The sequence below is a fragment of the Vulpes vulpes genome, chromosome 6 (assembly GCF_048418805.1).
Source record: "Vulpes vulpes isolate BD-2025 chromosome 6, VulVul3, whole genome shotgun sequence".
Lineage (NCBI taxonomy): Eukaryota > Metazoa > Chordata > Mammalia > Carnivora > Canidae > Vulpes > Vulpes vulpes.
In genome coordinates this window covers 87,737,467-87,751,258 of record NC_132785.1, presented here as the reverse complement: position 1 = coordinate 87,751,258, position 13,792 = coordinate 87,737,467, and the positions used below count along the sequence as shown (strand labels likewise).

The window sequence follows — 13,792 nt, the reverse complement described above, 5'->3', positions numbered from 1 at the left end:
GCTGGCTGGATTACTGAGCTCAGTGAGTTAGCATAGGGTGCACGGTCTGGCTCATAGTGGGAGGTGCTCAAAAATGTTGGCTCCCTTCCTTATCTACTGATCTCTGTGCCCAGCCTCCCATCTCCTGGGCAGATTGCTTTAAAAGAGAGGGGAGGAGAGGGCTGGACAATGATGTCTGTTTTCCAGACATTAAAGCAGGTGCCATTAAGCAGATTGAAAAAGTTCAGAAGGGCAAGATAGGGTTGATTTTTGATAGTTTGAAATGATCGTGGGCTAGTCCTACTGGTGGCTGGAAACCCAAGGGCTGAGAGCTGGCACCAACAGGGAGGCCAGGGTTATTCAAGCCACATGGGTCTCTGGACTCCTAGAAGGGAGAGAAACAGCAGCCATGGTGGAGGTGAGCAAGCTCACTTGAGGCTTGGGGCTCAGGCATAAAGACCCTAATGATGAAGCCGACATCACATGACTGACCAAACCACACGAACTAGGCTCCCACACTAGTGTCCTGGCTACTTGGTTACGGGCTTTCATCTATTTCTGAGTTGACAAGAGTAAGGAGACTGATGTCAGAACCTATTGCTTCTGCTATCATTACACGACAGAGTGTCTGAGGTCCCCTAGATAAACCCCTGGGAGGAGGTGCATATTCAACCAAACAGGTTCCTGCTGAGCTAGGGCCAGAAACAAACAAAATCATTCTATCCACAATTGCTGAGTTTCTCCCAAAAGGCCAAGAGCCTGGCATGAACAAGGCTCTTTCTGTTTGTAGAACTGGAGTTGAAAAAAGTCAGGGGAAACTGAGGAGCAATTGAGCAGACCAGCCCCCCTGAACCACTGGTGATAAACTGGCTGGTGCAATTCTGAGTCTCATTAGACCACTGCCTTGGGTAAGAGATCTCCATGCCCCCTACTTTCTTGAAGACAGTGGGGTCAAATCATGATTCTGACAGTTGCTGGTCACAACAGAAGGGGCAGCGCATTCAGAGTGGGAGAACTACAGTTTGTCAGTTCTGGGAGCTTGGGTAAGTCCCCCAATCTCCCTATGCCTCAGTTTCCTCCTATGCAATCACACAAAAACATCCCAGCTTTGCAGTAAGCCTTAAGTGAGCACACATGAAAGCACTTTGTATAATGTAGAACTCTGTGAAGACAATAATTAGTGCTGTATGGCAGGCCCATCGTGTTTGTCTTGAGTTACCTCAGGAAACTCCTCTGCTCAGAATCAGCATCAGGGAGGATAGCTGTAAGAAAGTGAAATTTGGGGATGCCTGGGTGGCTCAGCAGTTGAGCGTCTGCCTTTGGCTCAGGGCGTGATCCTGGGATGGAGTCCCATATTGGGCTCCCTGCATGGAGCCTGCTTCTCCCTCTGCCTGTGTCTCTGCCTCCCTCTTTCTGTGTCTCTCATGAATAAATAAGTAAAATCTTAAAGTGAAATTTGCTTCATCCACTTCCATGTAGTGGATGAATTGTGGCCCTCAAAAAGGTAACGTCCAAGTCCTAACACCACCATGACCACCACCTGCCCTGCCTCACACCTGTGAATGTGGCCTTATTTAGAAATAGAATCTTTGCAGATGTGATTAAGCGAAGGATCTTGAGATAATCTACCCTAGATTTATGGTAGGCCCTATATCCAATGATGGTCCTATGAAAAAAGAGAAATTTGAGACAGAGGGGAAGCCCTGCAGAGATCTGGAGCAATGTGTCTGCACTCTAAGGAACTCTAAGTGTCGTTAGCAGCTGCTAGAAGCCAGGAGAGAAACATAGAACACATTCTCTTTTTTTGTTTTTTTGTCTTCCAGACAAAAGAATAGATTCCTATTGTTTTAGGTCATTAAGTTTGTGGTAATTTGTTATAGTAGCCGTGAGAGATTAATACACCACGCAAATTGGGAAGCCTTGGTACGACAGATTGCCAATCTCCTGGTTCACCTCGGCTGCTCTCCTTGATCCATCTGTCCTTGAGGACTATTCTTCCTTGGCTGTCAACGCTCCCTTTGGCAGCTTTTGGTAGATTATATTTTGATATTGCCGCTCCCCTTCTCAGAAGCTACAGTGAGTTCCGGATGATTCCAAGTGACGTTTAGACACATTCTTACATGTCTCAAAGTTTTGCTCTTGGGGGAATGGCCTGGACAATCTTATTGCCTGGGGCCATCAAATTTATCGTACTTTGAAATAAGCCTAGCAGTTGTGTGGTAGTTGATAAACCACAGCGCCTGATGGTCTGTCGCTACCTTGTTGCTTAGAGCAGTGGTCCTCAACCTTAGGGTGTGTTAGAATCACGTGAAACGCTAGTGAAAATAGAGATCGTTGGGCAGTCCGAGTGGCTCAGCGGTTTGGCGACGCCTTCGGCCCAGGGAGTGATCCTGGGGACCCGGGACCGAGTCCCACGTTGGGCTCCCAACGTGGAGCCTGCTTCTCCCTCTGCATGTGCCTGTGCCTCTCTCTCTCTCTCTCTCTCTCTCTCTCTCTCTCTCTCCCTCTCATGAACAAATAAATAGAATCTTTAAAAAAAAAAAAGAAAAGAAAAGAAAATAGAGATCGTTGCCTCCTTCCCTTAGCTTCTTTCTCCCCACAAGTTTCTGATTTAGTAGGTCTGGGGTGGGGCCCAATATTTCTCATTTCTTTTTTTTTTTCTTTTTATTTTATTTATTCATTCAAAACTTTTAAAGAGTTTTATTTACTTATTCATGAGACACCGGGAGAGAGAGAGAGAGAGAGAGAGAGAGAGAGGCAGAAACATAGGCAGAGGGAGAAGCAGGCTCCCTGCAGGGAGCCCAATGCGAGACTCAGTCCTAGGACTCCAGGATAATGACCTGAGCGGAAGGTAGATGCTCAACCACTGAGCCACCCAGGTGTCCCAGGTTTCTCATTTCTAACATACTCCCAGATGATGCCAGTGGTCTTGAACCCAACTGCATGTGCCAATGGCAAGTGGTTCTCGAACTTTGCCACACATTATGATTACCTGGGAAGCTCCCTTAAACCCCATGTCTAGGCTGCAACCCAATATCAACTAAATCAGAATCTCTGGGGATAGGACCTGAGCATGAGTATTTTTGAAAGCTCCTCAGTGATTTTAATATGCAATCAGATTGGCTTAGAGGCACTCTCTTGTCCCTGAGCCAGATGGGGACGGCTTGGGAAGCTGAGAGATGCCCTGGCTAGGCCTGGCGCCCCACTCTAGGGGTGTGTAAAGGAAGGAGACAGAAACCGGAGTCCTAATGGGGTGTCCTCTCCCTGTGGCTACAGCCTAAAGACTCCATCTGGGGACCCAGCAAGAGAGTGATGCTATCGCTGATCCCAAAGGCTTGGGCGCAAAGCCCTATTTGGTAACACTACTTGCTTTATGAATTTGATCAAGTTGTTCAACTTCTCTTTGTCCTCCTTATTTACAAAATGGGGACAGTAAAATTACCTACCTGCAACTAAACGTGGAGAAGATTAAAGGAAAAGATGTATTTGAAGCACCTGGCCCAGGTGCTGGAGAGGGCAGACACTGAGTAAATGTTCATTTCCCTTCCCGGCCTCCTCGGCCATCTGTTCCCTCCTCATTCTCTAGTCTGAACCAGTGGGGAAAACAGGAGCCTGCACGCTTGTCCCTTTGTTTCTGGTTTCACTACCAAAGTTTGGAATCTTAGTCACACTATTTTTACTTTTGCCTTTTCCTTTTTACTATTAAAAAGAAATCTTTAGGGCTACCTCTTTTTTTGTTTGTTTATTCTTCTGAGATTTCATCTAAATATGCATACCTATCGCCCCTTTCTAAATGGTAGCATACTTTATGTCTTTTTCTCCACTTTGCTTTTTTCATTTGTCTATATATCTTGAAGATTACTCCATAGCAGCCTATGGAAATATTCTTTTTATTCCTTTATAGAGTCACAGAACATTCTATTGTGTGTGTGGATGTACCATAGCTGATTTAACCAGTTCTCCACTGATGGGTGTTGGGGTTGTTGCCAGTTCCATACTATAGCAGTGCAGTGATAGACATGCTAATGCCTGGTTTTCATGTTTTGCCAGTGTATCTTGGGGAAGATTCCTAGGCGCTCTCCTGTTGCTGCCCTAGGCCTGGTTACAGACACTGGAATGCTAACTCCACCACCTGCTTCCTTTTCTTGTGATGGGGCAGGCCTTGACAGGAGAAACAACAGAAAGGCAGTCTCTACTTCATTTCTGTCTCCCCACTTTCATACCTGTGCATCTTATTGGAGTGACCTAACTCATCAACAGAACTCTAGCTGTAAAGAAATCTGGGAAGTGTAGTTTTTGGGTTTCCTGTCTCTGCCACACTGAAAAGCTCCACAAGGCCATTGGAGTGCTTGTCACACTCTCCAGCTCAATTCCTTTGTTTTACAAATGAGGAGATTGAGGCTGGGAGGGCTAGGTATGTGCGAGGTCCATAAGTGCCTACAATCACGATCAGGATCCCATAACTGGTTTGTGGCTAACAGCCTTGGCATTTGCCCCCTCAGTTCCATGCCAGTAGGGGTGCTTGTGAGTTGGAGTTTCATTAAGTCAAACATCTGAGAAGCCACTCCATACAACAAGAACTTTTCATTTTCTAAAACAAAACAAAAACTCTCACAGTCTCATTTGGGTGTATTATAAGTTAGTAACTGTTATGTCCCCCCTCAAATCCATATGTTGAAATCCTAATCCCTCAGCACCTCAGTGTGACCAATTTGGAGAGAGGGTCTTTAAAGGGTCATTAAGTTAAAATGAAGTCATTAGGGTGGGCTCTAATCCATTATGATAGGTGTCTCATAGGAAGAGGAAATTTGAAAAAAAAAAAAGGTGGGGGGGGAGAGGAAATTTGGATACAGACAGGCCAGAGAGGGGTGGGGGGTGATGTGATGACACAGAGAAGGTGGCCCCCTGTAAGCCAAGGACAGAGGCCTTGAAACCAAGCCTGCCAGCACCTTCATCTCAGACTTCCAGCTCCCAAAACTGTGAGGAAGTGTATTTCTGTTGTCTGAGCCACCCACTCTCTGGCACTTTGTTACAGTGGCCCTAGCAAATTAATATAGAAACTAAGGTCTGGTAAGAAAAAACAAAAACAAAACCATGCATTGGTAGGAGACTTATTCGGTCTCTGTGATGAGTTGCTTCCCTCAGTGATTTTTGCCCTACACGTTTGTCCTACCACCTTACCTCTCGAAGCTTCTGCCAAGCCAGACTCTTTTTGGCATCTTTCTCTATGACGGGATCTCACTCAGAAAGATGCTTTCTGCATCTTGCACAATTCGGAAGTCTCTGGAGTGGTGAATTGTCTGTGGCTTTCATTGGTGGCAGAGGCGCCAGCCCCTACAGAGAGACAGGCTGGGCACCTGAGAACTTGCACCTTATTCGGCATTCCCTGAGCACTGTCACTCTCAGCTTTTCTAGCCCACCCTCTTGGGGAGCTGCAGCGATCTTGCTTGAAATGTGTTTTGCCCCTGTTTTCACAGGAGGTAAATGTGGCATGTAAATGCATTTTTAATGACTCAGATCTGCATTTGAAAGTACTTTCCAGCTTTGCTGGGTCATTAAACCTTTAAATTCTTTAATATTTTAATGATTTTTATAGTCCAACGCTGTGTAGGTTTGTTCAAGTTTGCACCTTCCTCCTGCTCCCTTGCCCACAAGATGCTCCAGCAAGAGCTCACCAAAGGCTTATTGAACACACGGCCCTGTTCTGACTGGGTCCTTTCTTGGCAGCCTGTCCCCTGCACTGGCAGTCACCCTAGCAGAGGCTTATCATCTGCTCTTTCTAGCAGAGGCTCATCTTACTCAGGCTTAGGTTCTAAAGGCAGTTAGGATGGTCCAAATGACCTTTGGAAATCTGCTCAGAAGTTGCCATGTTGGAGATCATGAAACCATTTCCCGGTAAGTCCAGTGGGTCCAGCTATCCCTCCAGTGTTGGAACAGAATATGGTCTTTTCAGTGGAGCCCCCAGTGAAGGATTGGCCTGTGTCCGGGGCTGTGCTACACCAGGCCTGGCTAGTTCTTACACAATGAGAAGAAGGCAGAAACCAAGACCCCCTGGGAACAGCAGATTCATATCCATTCACTGCGTGGAAATGTAGGCAGAATTACCTGTATTATTTAAATAGTGCTCTCTTCCCCCAGCCCCCAACCTCCTCTCTCTCTCTCTCTCTCTTTCTCCCTCTCTCCCTCTTTAGTTTTGCCGAACACACGTGTAGCATGGCTCAGTACAATATGGCAGACGGAACACTCCCTGGGGGCCGGGATGAGAGACTGCAAAGTCCGTTCAGCCACAAGCATTTTGGAGAATGCTAAGGCCAAGGCAGACTCTTCAAGCAAATAGAAGTCATTGCTCTCTCTCTCAGGTTCAGTTTACTCACCTGTAAGATGCATGTTTCAGGATTGGATGATCCCGAGGCTCCCTTCTGGAGCTTCTGACATGGGCAAGTTCAAACTCAAGCTCTCAGCTAAGGAAGACTAGGCACCTAGGACAGCCGTAATAACCCAGGGTGCTAGGAAAGCGTTGGCCCATTCCCCTGCACTGCCCGGAAATGTCATAAGACAGAATTTGGCAGAAGGAAGAACAAAGCTAAGCAATGAGTTCTGTAGGAGAATGCCTGCTAATTCACCCGGCTTGCCTCCAATGCCTCTTCAGTTCAGTAAATCTTCTTTGTTTTAAGAATTTTTTTTTATTTGAGAGAAAGAGTGAGCAGGAGGGGGAGGGAGAATCTCGAGCAGAGTCCATGCTGAGCACAGAGCCTGATGCAGGGCTCGATCTCACACTGCAAGACCATTACCTGAGCCCAAGAGTCGGACACTTAACCGACTGAGCCACCCAGGAGCCCCCAGGTCAGCAAATCTTGATTTTGCACCTGGTACAGACACGACCGGGTGCTCTGTATTGGAAATGTAAAGGCAGGTAAACTGTCCCTGTCATTGTGGAACTCCCAATCTTGGTATAATTTTGAGTGTTTTATCACAGGTGAGAAAGCTGAGCATTTTTTGTTTGGGGGTAAAATCCACTAGGACAAACTAGGGTGTATATCAGAAAACCTTTCTGCCTTTAATTAATTTCCAAATGCATATCCTTTTGGGGGCTGTGGAAATCATTAGTGCTTGTCACCAAATATTTCTGTTCTCCTTCTACTGACCACATAGTAGGTTATATTTTTCTGAGCCACTGAAGTTGAGCATGGCTGTGTGACTTGCTTTGTCAATGAAAGATGAACGGCACAGTATGTTTTACTTCCAGGCAAAAGCCTTATAAGCCATCACAAGGCTCCCCTGTGGTTCTTCCCCCTGCCATCCCACATAACCAGCAATGTTCCAGGTAGTGGAAGCTCTCACAAGCCTGTGTCTCTCCATGAGGACAAAATGGCAATATAAACCTGGCTGACACAGGGTGGACACGTAGTATGAGCAAATTGTATTAAGCCATGGAGTGACAGATACGTGAAGTGCATGGAAATGAAATTCAGGAGATTTGGTTTTCCTGTCATATTTTTCTTAAAGTTTTTTATGCTTTTTAGGAATTCAGGAGAGCTGAACATCTGTATGAATTAGCAGATATAGAAGTTGCTGAGCACTCAGAATGGAACTGCTTTGTGGAATCCTTGTCTTTTTTCTCAACCTAGATCCACCTTCTTGGACTCACCCCACCACGCCCCCACCCTTCTGGCCATTGGAGCTCATCCTGTCCCTTGCCACACATCAGTTTTCAGGTAGGGAGCCGAGTGCCCCATGCTTTGTGCACCAACCTCCATCAGCCTTCTGTGCCTTGGCTTCTTATATCTCATGCCGCAGGGATGCACTGCTGACTACAACTTCAGGAGAGAGCTCCAGAAAGTTAGGCCTGTAGAGCATTGAGTGCTGTTCCCACCACATACAGTTTTAGGTAGCTCATCTTGAGCCACACAGGGACCTCAACAAACATAGTTCATTATTCCTCAGGTATGCTTGTTACAATTATATTGGTATACCAGAATGTCTCAGCAAAACCTTAACTTGTAGCCTAACCCATAGAGAAGGTATGTTTTTATGTACAGTTTCTGTACACATATAGCACATGGGTGTGTCACAGAACTTTCTGTTCCATTATGCTGGTCTAGCTGGCTGTTCGTGAGCCAGCACCACGCTGATACTACCATGGTTTGTAGTGTATTGGATTGAGCAAGTCTTCCTTCTTTATTCTTCCTGTTTAAAAAAACTAACTTAATTATTTATTTATTGAGTTCCTCAAAAAAGAAATCCAGCTGGCATTTTGAGTGAGATTGCACTGAATTTTTAACTTAATCATTGATTTAATTAGGTCTTTATAGAGTCGTCCAAGATAGGTCATCCTATATTAGGTCATCCAGTCCAAAAGCATGGAATGTGCTCTATTTATTCAGATCATTTTCTGTTTCCTTTATTAGAATTTCTAAAATCTGTATGGAAGTTTTGTGTATTCTTGGCTAATACCTAGATGTTTTGTAGTTCTTGTTGCTATTGTGAATGGTATCTTTTTAGTAATATTTTCTAGTAGCTATTGTGAGCAAGGAGAGATGCCGCTGCTTTGTGCAGGTTGATTTTATATCTGGGAGACTTAACTGAACCTTACTAGTTCTGATTTGTTTGCATCTTTGTTTTTTTCTAAGGTGACACTCTGCTTTGCTACAGGAAGAAACACACATGCACCACCACCCCACCCCACCCCCGCCTTTAATTTCTGTGGCAGGTAGTGGTGATAATTTTCGAAGGGGATGACTCACTGGGGAGGAGTGGAAAATGTTTCCTTCTTCCCCCACTATAGGAGGGCTGGGTCCTCTGTGACTCTGACAGCTTCGGAGTCTTACCCTCCACTACTGTGGTGGGAGAAAAGATTACTAAAAGTTCTCTGATAACAGGAAAGAGGAGGGAATGTCACCCAAAAGAGAGAGGGAGGGATTTAGAAAGAAGGGAGAAGCCAAAGGAAAGGGACTCTTTTGAGGGGCATTTTGACAGGATCGGTGATCTGTCTGGGGCCTGGGAAATAGCAGAATCAGTAAATGGTAAAAGAATCTCTGGTTCCAGAAGAGTAGCTGGACCAGAGACCCACCATCCCACAGTTTCACCAAAAAGCCGTGGGAGGTGTTGGTCACCTAATGTAGGGGTGAGGAAGTACCTCCAATCACCACCCGCCTACCTCCAGCCATGCTGACCCACAGATAGAGGCCCTGCCCCATGATTGCTGCCCCCTTGCAGCCAAGCCACAGGGCCCGACAGCCCCAAGCCAGAGGGCCTGGGATTTTCCCAAGTCTCATCTCCCTACATCCCCACAGCTCCCACAAGTCAGAGCTGGATCTATAAGGCGCAGCCAAGTTGAGGACCCTATAATGGATCCTGAAGAGAAGTTGACTGAGGAAAGTCCAGGAGTCGAGAATGTTCTAACCGGGCAGCTTGTCTGCCTTGTTTAACGAGTAACCATACCGAATGTTAAGGTTTCTTTGATTTGGAAACATCTCTGCACGCTTGAGAGACAGTGCAATGGGGCTGCCTCCTGCCCTGCGCAGTATCTGATGGGGCTGCTGGAGGCAGAGTGGAGAGGCCTTGGTTAACAGCTGTGATTGGTGACCTTGATTTTAGTCACCGGCTGAGTGACTTTAAAGCAGGAAGTGAGGAGGCCATTCCCTCCCTGTCCCTCCTTCAAGGGCTCGCCCAGGACTGACTAATGAGTGCATTAAATGCAGCTCTTCTCTGCCCACCTGTGCTCCCCCTTTTGCCCCTTTACTTTCACGAATTCCGACCCCTGGTACCCGAAGCCCTGAGTGTGTGAATACTCCCCTCAGAGAATCTGCTTCTTTTAACAGATTGGGAGGAGCAGAGCCATCCTGGCAGGTCTGTTCATGCGGGAAGCAGACAGATGCCTTCAAATCCCACTCAGATGCCAGACCCCTTAGGGTCTCGGTGGGGAGACAGGCCTGGCTCTGCTTGGAAGCAAGTCATAAAGAAGGCAGGCTTGCTTTGTCGACATATCACCTCAAAACAGAGGAAGCTATTCTGGAGCAAAGAAGCCAGAGAGAGTGTCAATGGAAAGAGGGGTGGATAGAAGCCTGGTGGAGTGACAAATGCCTGAGCCTGTGAAGATGCTTCGATGCACTGAAGAGCCAGGCCTGGCTGGACCCAGGGCATCCCCGAAAGCCCGGGTGAGGCCGTCCTGGGGTGTGCTCCTCGTTTCCTGTTGCAGCCCATCTCCACACCCGAGCGGCTGCGGAACAACGGCGGCTTGCAGTGACTCAGCTTTATAAATAGGACATTCGTAGCGAAGAGTATAGGAAATTCCCAGAGTCTGCTGCCTGGCCTTATTTTGGGTGTGCAGTTCACACAAGTGAAGTCCCAGCCTCCCTCCCTACAGCCTCCTCAGGGGCTTGATTGCAGGCGCATCTCGGGGGAGGGCTGAGAAGCACAGGGGATGGAGGTGTCCACCTCGGACCTTGTTCAGACGCCACCGTGGGAGAGAGGAGCGAACACTGGCCTCACGCTCCCCGCGCCCAGCCCGCAGAGCTCCTCGTCTGCCTTGTCTCACTGACTCTCACTTACTCCCCGGAGGAAGGTGTGTCATTATTCCTATTTGGTAGATAAAGAAACTGGAATCCAAACCCACATCTGACTAATCCTGGATCTCAAGGCTGAACCGCAGACCCAGCCTCTCCTAAGCATAGAATAAGAAGGCAGAAGGATGATAGGGATGATAGTAAAGGAGAGCCCCTGTTTTCAGGAGACAAGGATGGGAGAAGGGTGCCAGTACCCTGACCCTCTGGTGATACTGCTTTTTCCTTCTTTCCCTCAGTGACATCTTCCTTGGTAGGGGGCTGTTTGTGGAAAACCAGACTTGAGTTTTGAGTGGTTCAATGGCCCCTGCTGTAGCTGGGTTTAAAGAATCTGAGAGGGTGTCTACACAGAGGTAGGAGGTTCTGCAACAGAGAGGGTGGGGGAGAAGTCAGGGCATTGCAGGTTTAGGACCTAAATGCTATTCAAATATTTGCCCAACAACTCCCAGTGCTTTGGAATAAGTGGCAGGAGTGGCCCTGCTGAGTCACTGGATGCTGAGGCATTAAACAGAAACGTGATAGCACGCCTCTAATGACTTCCAACCTCTCCTTCCTTGTAATGAGCCAATGTCTCCCTCACCAAGGGGCCTCCTTACAAGGAGAGGCCTCTGCTTCTAAGCTGCCAGACAAGGTGGCACCTTCCACCTTTCTGGTATGGAGCTGGCATGCCCATGACTTCATCAGGTGGCTGGGACTGCCAACACTGTTCCGAGCTCCAGAACTATATTTCCAATAATCTATGAAATTTTTCCTCTTAGATGCTCCCAAGTCTTCTGATTTCAAGTTCATAATAGAACACTCCAGACTTTTCTTCCTGTATTCTCCCTTTCAGTTAATGGCCTCACTTTCACCTAGTCACTGTAGTTAGCAAATGCTGAATCATCTTTATTTCCTTGGCTCCACTCCTCCTCCCGCTTTCCCTGTGTAACTGATCCTCACGGCCTTCATGAGGGCCCCAGTTTCCCCCACCACCTGGAGTACAAGCAGGTACTGGGTCCTGGCCACCCTGCCCTTTTCTGACCAGGGTGTGTGCTTGACCCAAGCCAAGCCCATCAAAGCCCTTTCCCAGGATTTTTCAAGTGGCAGCAGGGAGTTGGACCACCCCATCCCCTTTCCTTTCTGGTTACCAGCTGGGAGGCCTGTGGTCATGTGCTCTGCTGCCTGGAAAAAGTCCATCCACAGCAGGATGGGAGACCATGCTGATGAATGATGGCAAGAGAACTCCTGAACAGATGGAGTTCCTTATTCAGCCTCCCCAAGTCCAAGCTGTGGCCTCTCTCCAACTCACCCTCTGCAGGGTCACCAGGATTCTCTACTGTTGTTTCTAACCTGTTGTCTTGAAAAAAAAAAAAATCAAACTACAGGGAAGTTTACAGAATTATTCAATGAGCACCCATACATTCATCCATATATAAATTCCAGTTTACCAACTGTTAGCAAGTTAGCTACATTGGTGCTCTCTCTGTATGCATGTACACATTCTTTTCCTGAACCACTTGAAAATAAATCATTGATATCATGATACTTTTCTCTTTTTAAAAATATTTTATTTACTTGAGAGAGAGAAAGAGAACAAGTGGGAGGAGGGGCAGAGGCAGGAGGAGACGCAGACTCCCCACTGAGCAGGGAGCCTGACACAGGGCTTGATCCCAGGACCCTGAGATCATGACCTGAGCCTGAGCCGAAGGCAGGTGCTTAACTGGCTGAACCCTCAGATACCCCAGAACTGTATTTTCTCACAGCTCTGGAAGCTCGTATTCTAATATCAAGGGGCTGGCCAATTCAATTCCTGGAGAGATTCCTGGCAAAGCCTCTCTTCCTGGAATGCAGATGGCTGCCTTCTTGTGTACAAACACACACACACACACACACACACACACACACACACACACATTCACAGAGAAAGGGAGAGAGAAAGAGATAACTCTCTGGTGTCCCTTCTTCTAAGGGCACTAATCTCATTGGACCAAGGTCTCAACCCCATCACCTCATCTAACCCTACTTACCTCCCAGAGACCCCCATCCCTAATACCATCACACTGGGGATTAGAGCTTCAACATATGAATTGGGGCGGGGGGGGGGGGGGTGGGGAACACAAATGTTCAATCCATAACACTAACCATCCTGGCATTGATTCATACAGTAGAGGGGCTTCTGGAATCCCACTTCTGCATTAGGGCCAGTGACCTCCTAATTGCCCATTCTGTGCCCCTGAGGTGCTCAGTGCAGACTTTTTGGATAAATGCATACTGGATTCTGGCATGGCTCCACACCTTTCCACCATCAATCTTGAACTCAAGTGGAGCTAGAGTCAGATTTTTCAGTATATAAAAATCAGGAAAAATGCCAAGCAGCAATTCTCTACTATTGTTTTTTTTTTTTAGGATTTTTATTTATTTATTCATGAGAGACACACAGAGAGAGGCAGAGACACAGGCAGGCTTCCTGCAAGGAGCCCGATGTGGGACTCGATCAGCATCCCAGAATCACACCCTGAGCCACCCAGGCACCCCAATTCTCTACTATTTTTAAACAAAGGACTTTTCTCAAGTCTTTCCTGTTCCCATCCTACCCCACAGAGAAGAGGAAATGACTCTGAGCAGAAACAAAGACTGGGGGAGTGAGGGAGAGTCATTCTTTTTTCTAGAGATAAGTTACTACCAGGACCTGCCCCATATTGACCATAAGGAATTAGAGAGGGAAAGGCAACAGCAAGTGTGAGTCTGGAAAGGGAACCGAAGGTCACCAGCCAACGGGCTCAGAGCCACACACATCTTCTCACTTACCTTGTCTTCCACGATGTCCCTCCATGCCAAGGAGACAAGTGGTTTAAAGGCATGGATCTAATACATTAAAGCATGTGCAAGCCCTCGGAACCAAGCAGGTCCCCTTTCTGCTCTCTAGCTTAGAGAAATGTTCATACACATGCAGGGATGCATTGCTCACAACAGCAGAAAGCCAATTTAAATAGTCTTGTTGTCTAGGCACAAGGAAATAGCTAAATAAGGAGCGCCACTGCTAAGCACATTGGGAAAGTATTTAACAATTTAAAAATGATGAATGGGTCTATGTGAACTGATATGGAAAGACCTCCATAGACTTATTGAGAGGAAATTCATGAGTTGAAAATAATACCTATAGGATTTGTATATAAACACCCCCAAATACTTTAGTTTTTCTTTTAAAACTTCCTGAAAATGTTATCATCTTAAACATGCGGGACAGTTTGGAGAATAAAATAACAAACGTT

At 46.9% G+C, this 13,792-nt stretch overlaps 1 long non-coding RNA gene across 1 annotated transcript in view; it reads left to right on the top strand.

The window, feature by feature from the left end:
- LOC112921452 (uncharacterized) overlaps positions 1–13,792 on the top strand; it is a 35,582-nt gene extending 21,790 nt beyond the window's left edge. Inside the window, exons 3-5 of the long non-coding RNA XR_003235235.2 lie at positions 6,171–6,338; positions 7,503–7,694; positions 9,801–13,792. This is a non-coding gene — a long non-coding RNA (uncharacterized lncRNA). The remainder of the gene's footprint in view (positions 1–6,170; positions 6,339–7,502; positions 7,695–9,800) is intronic.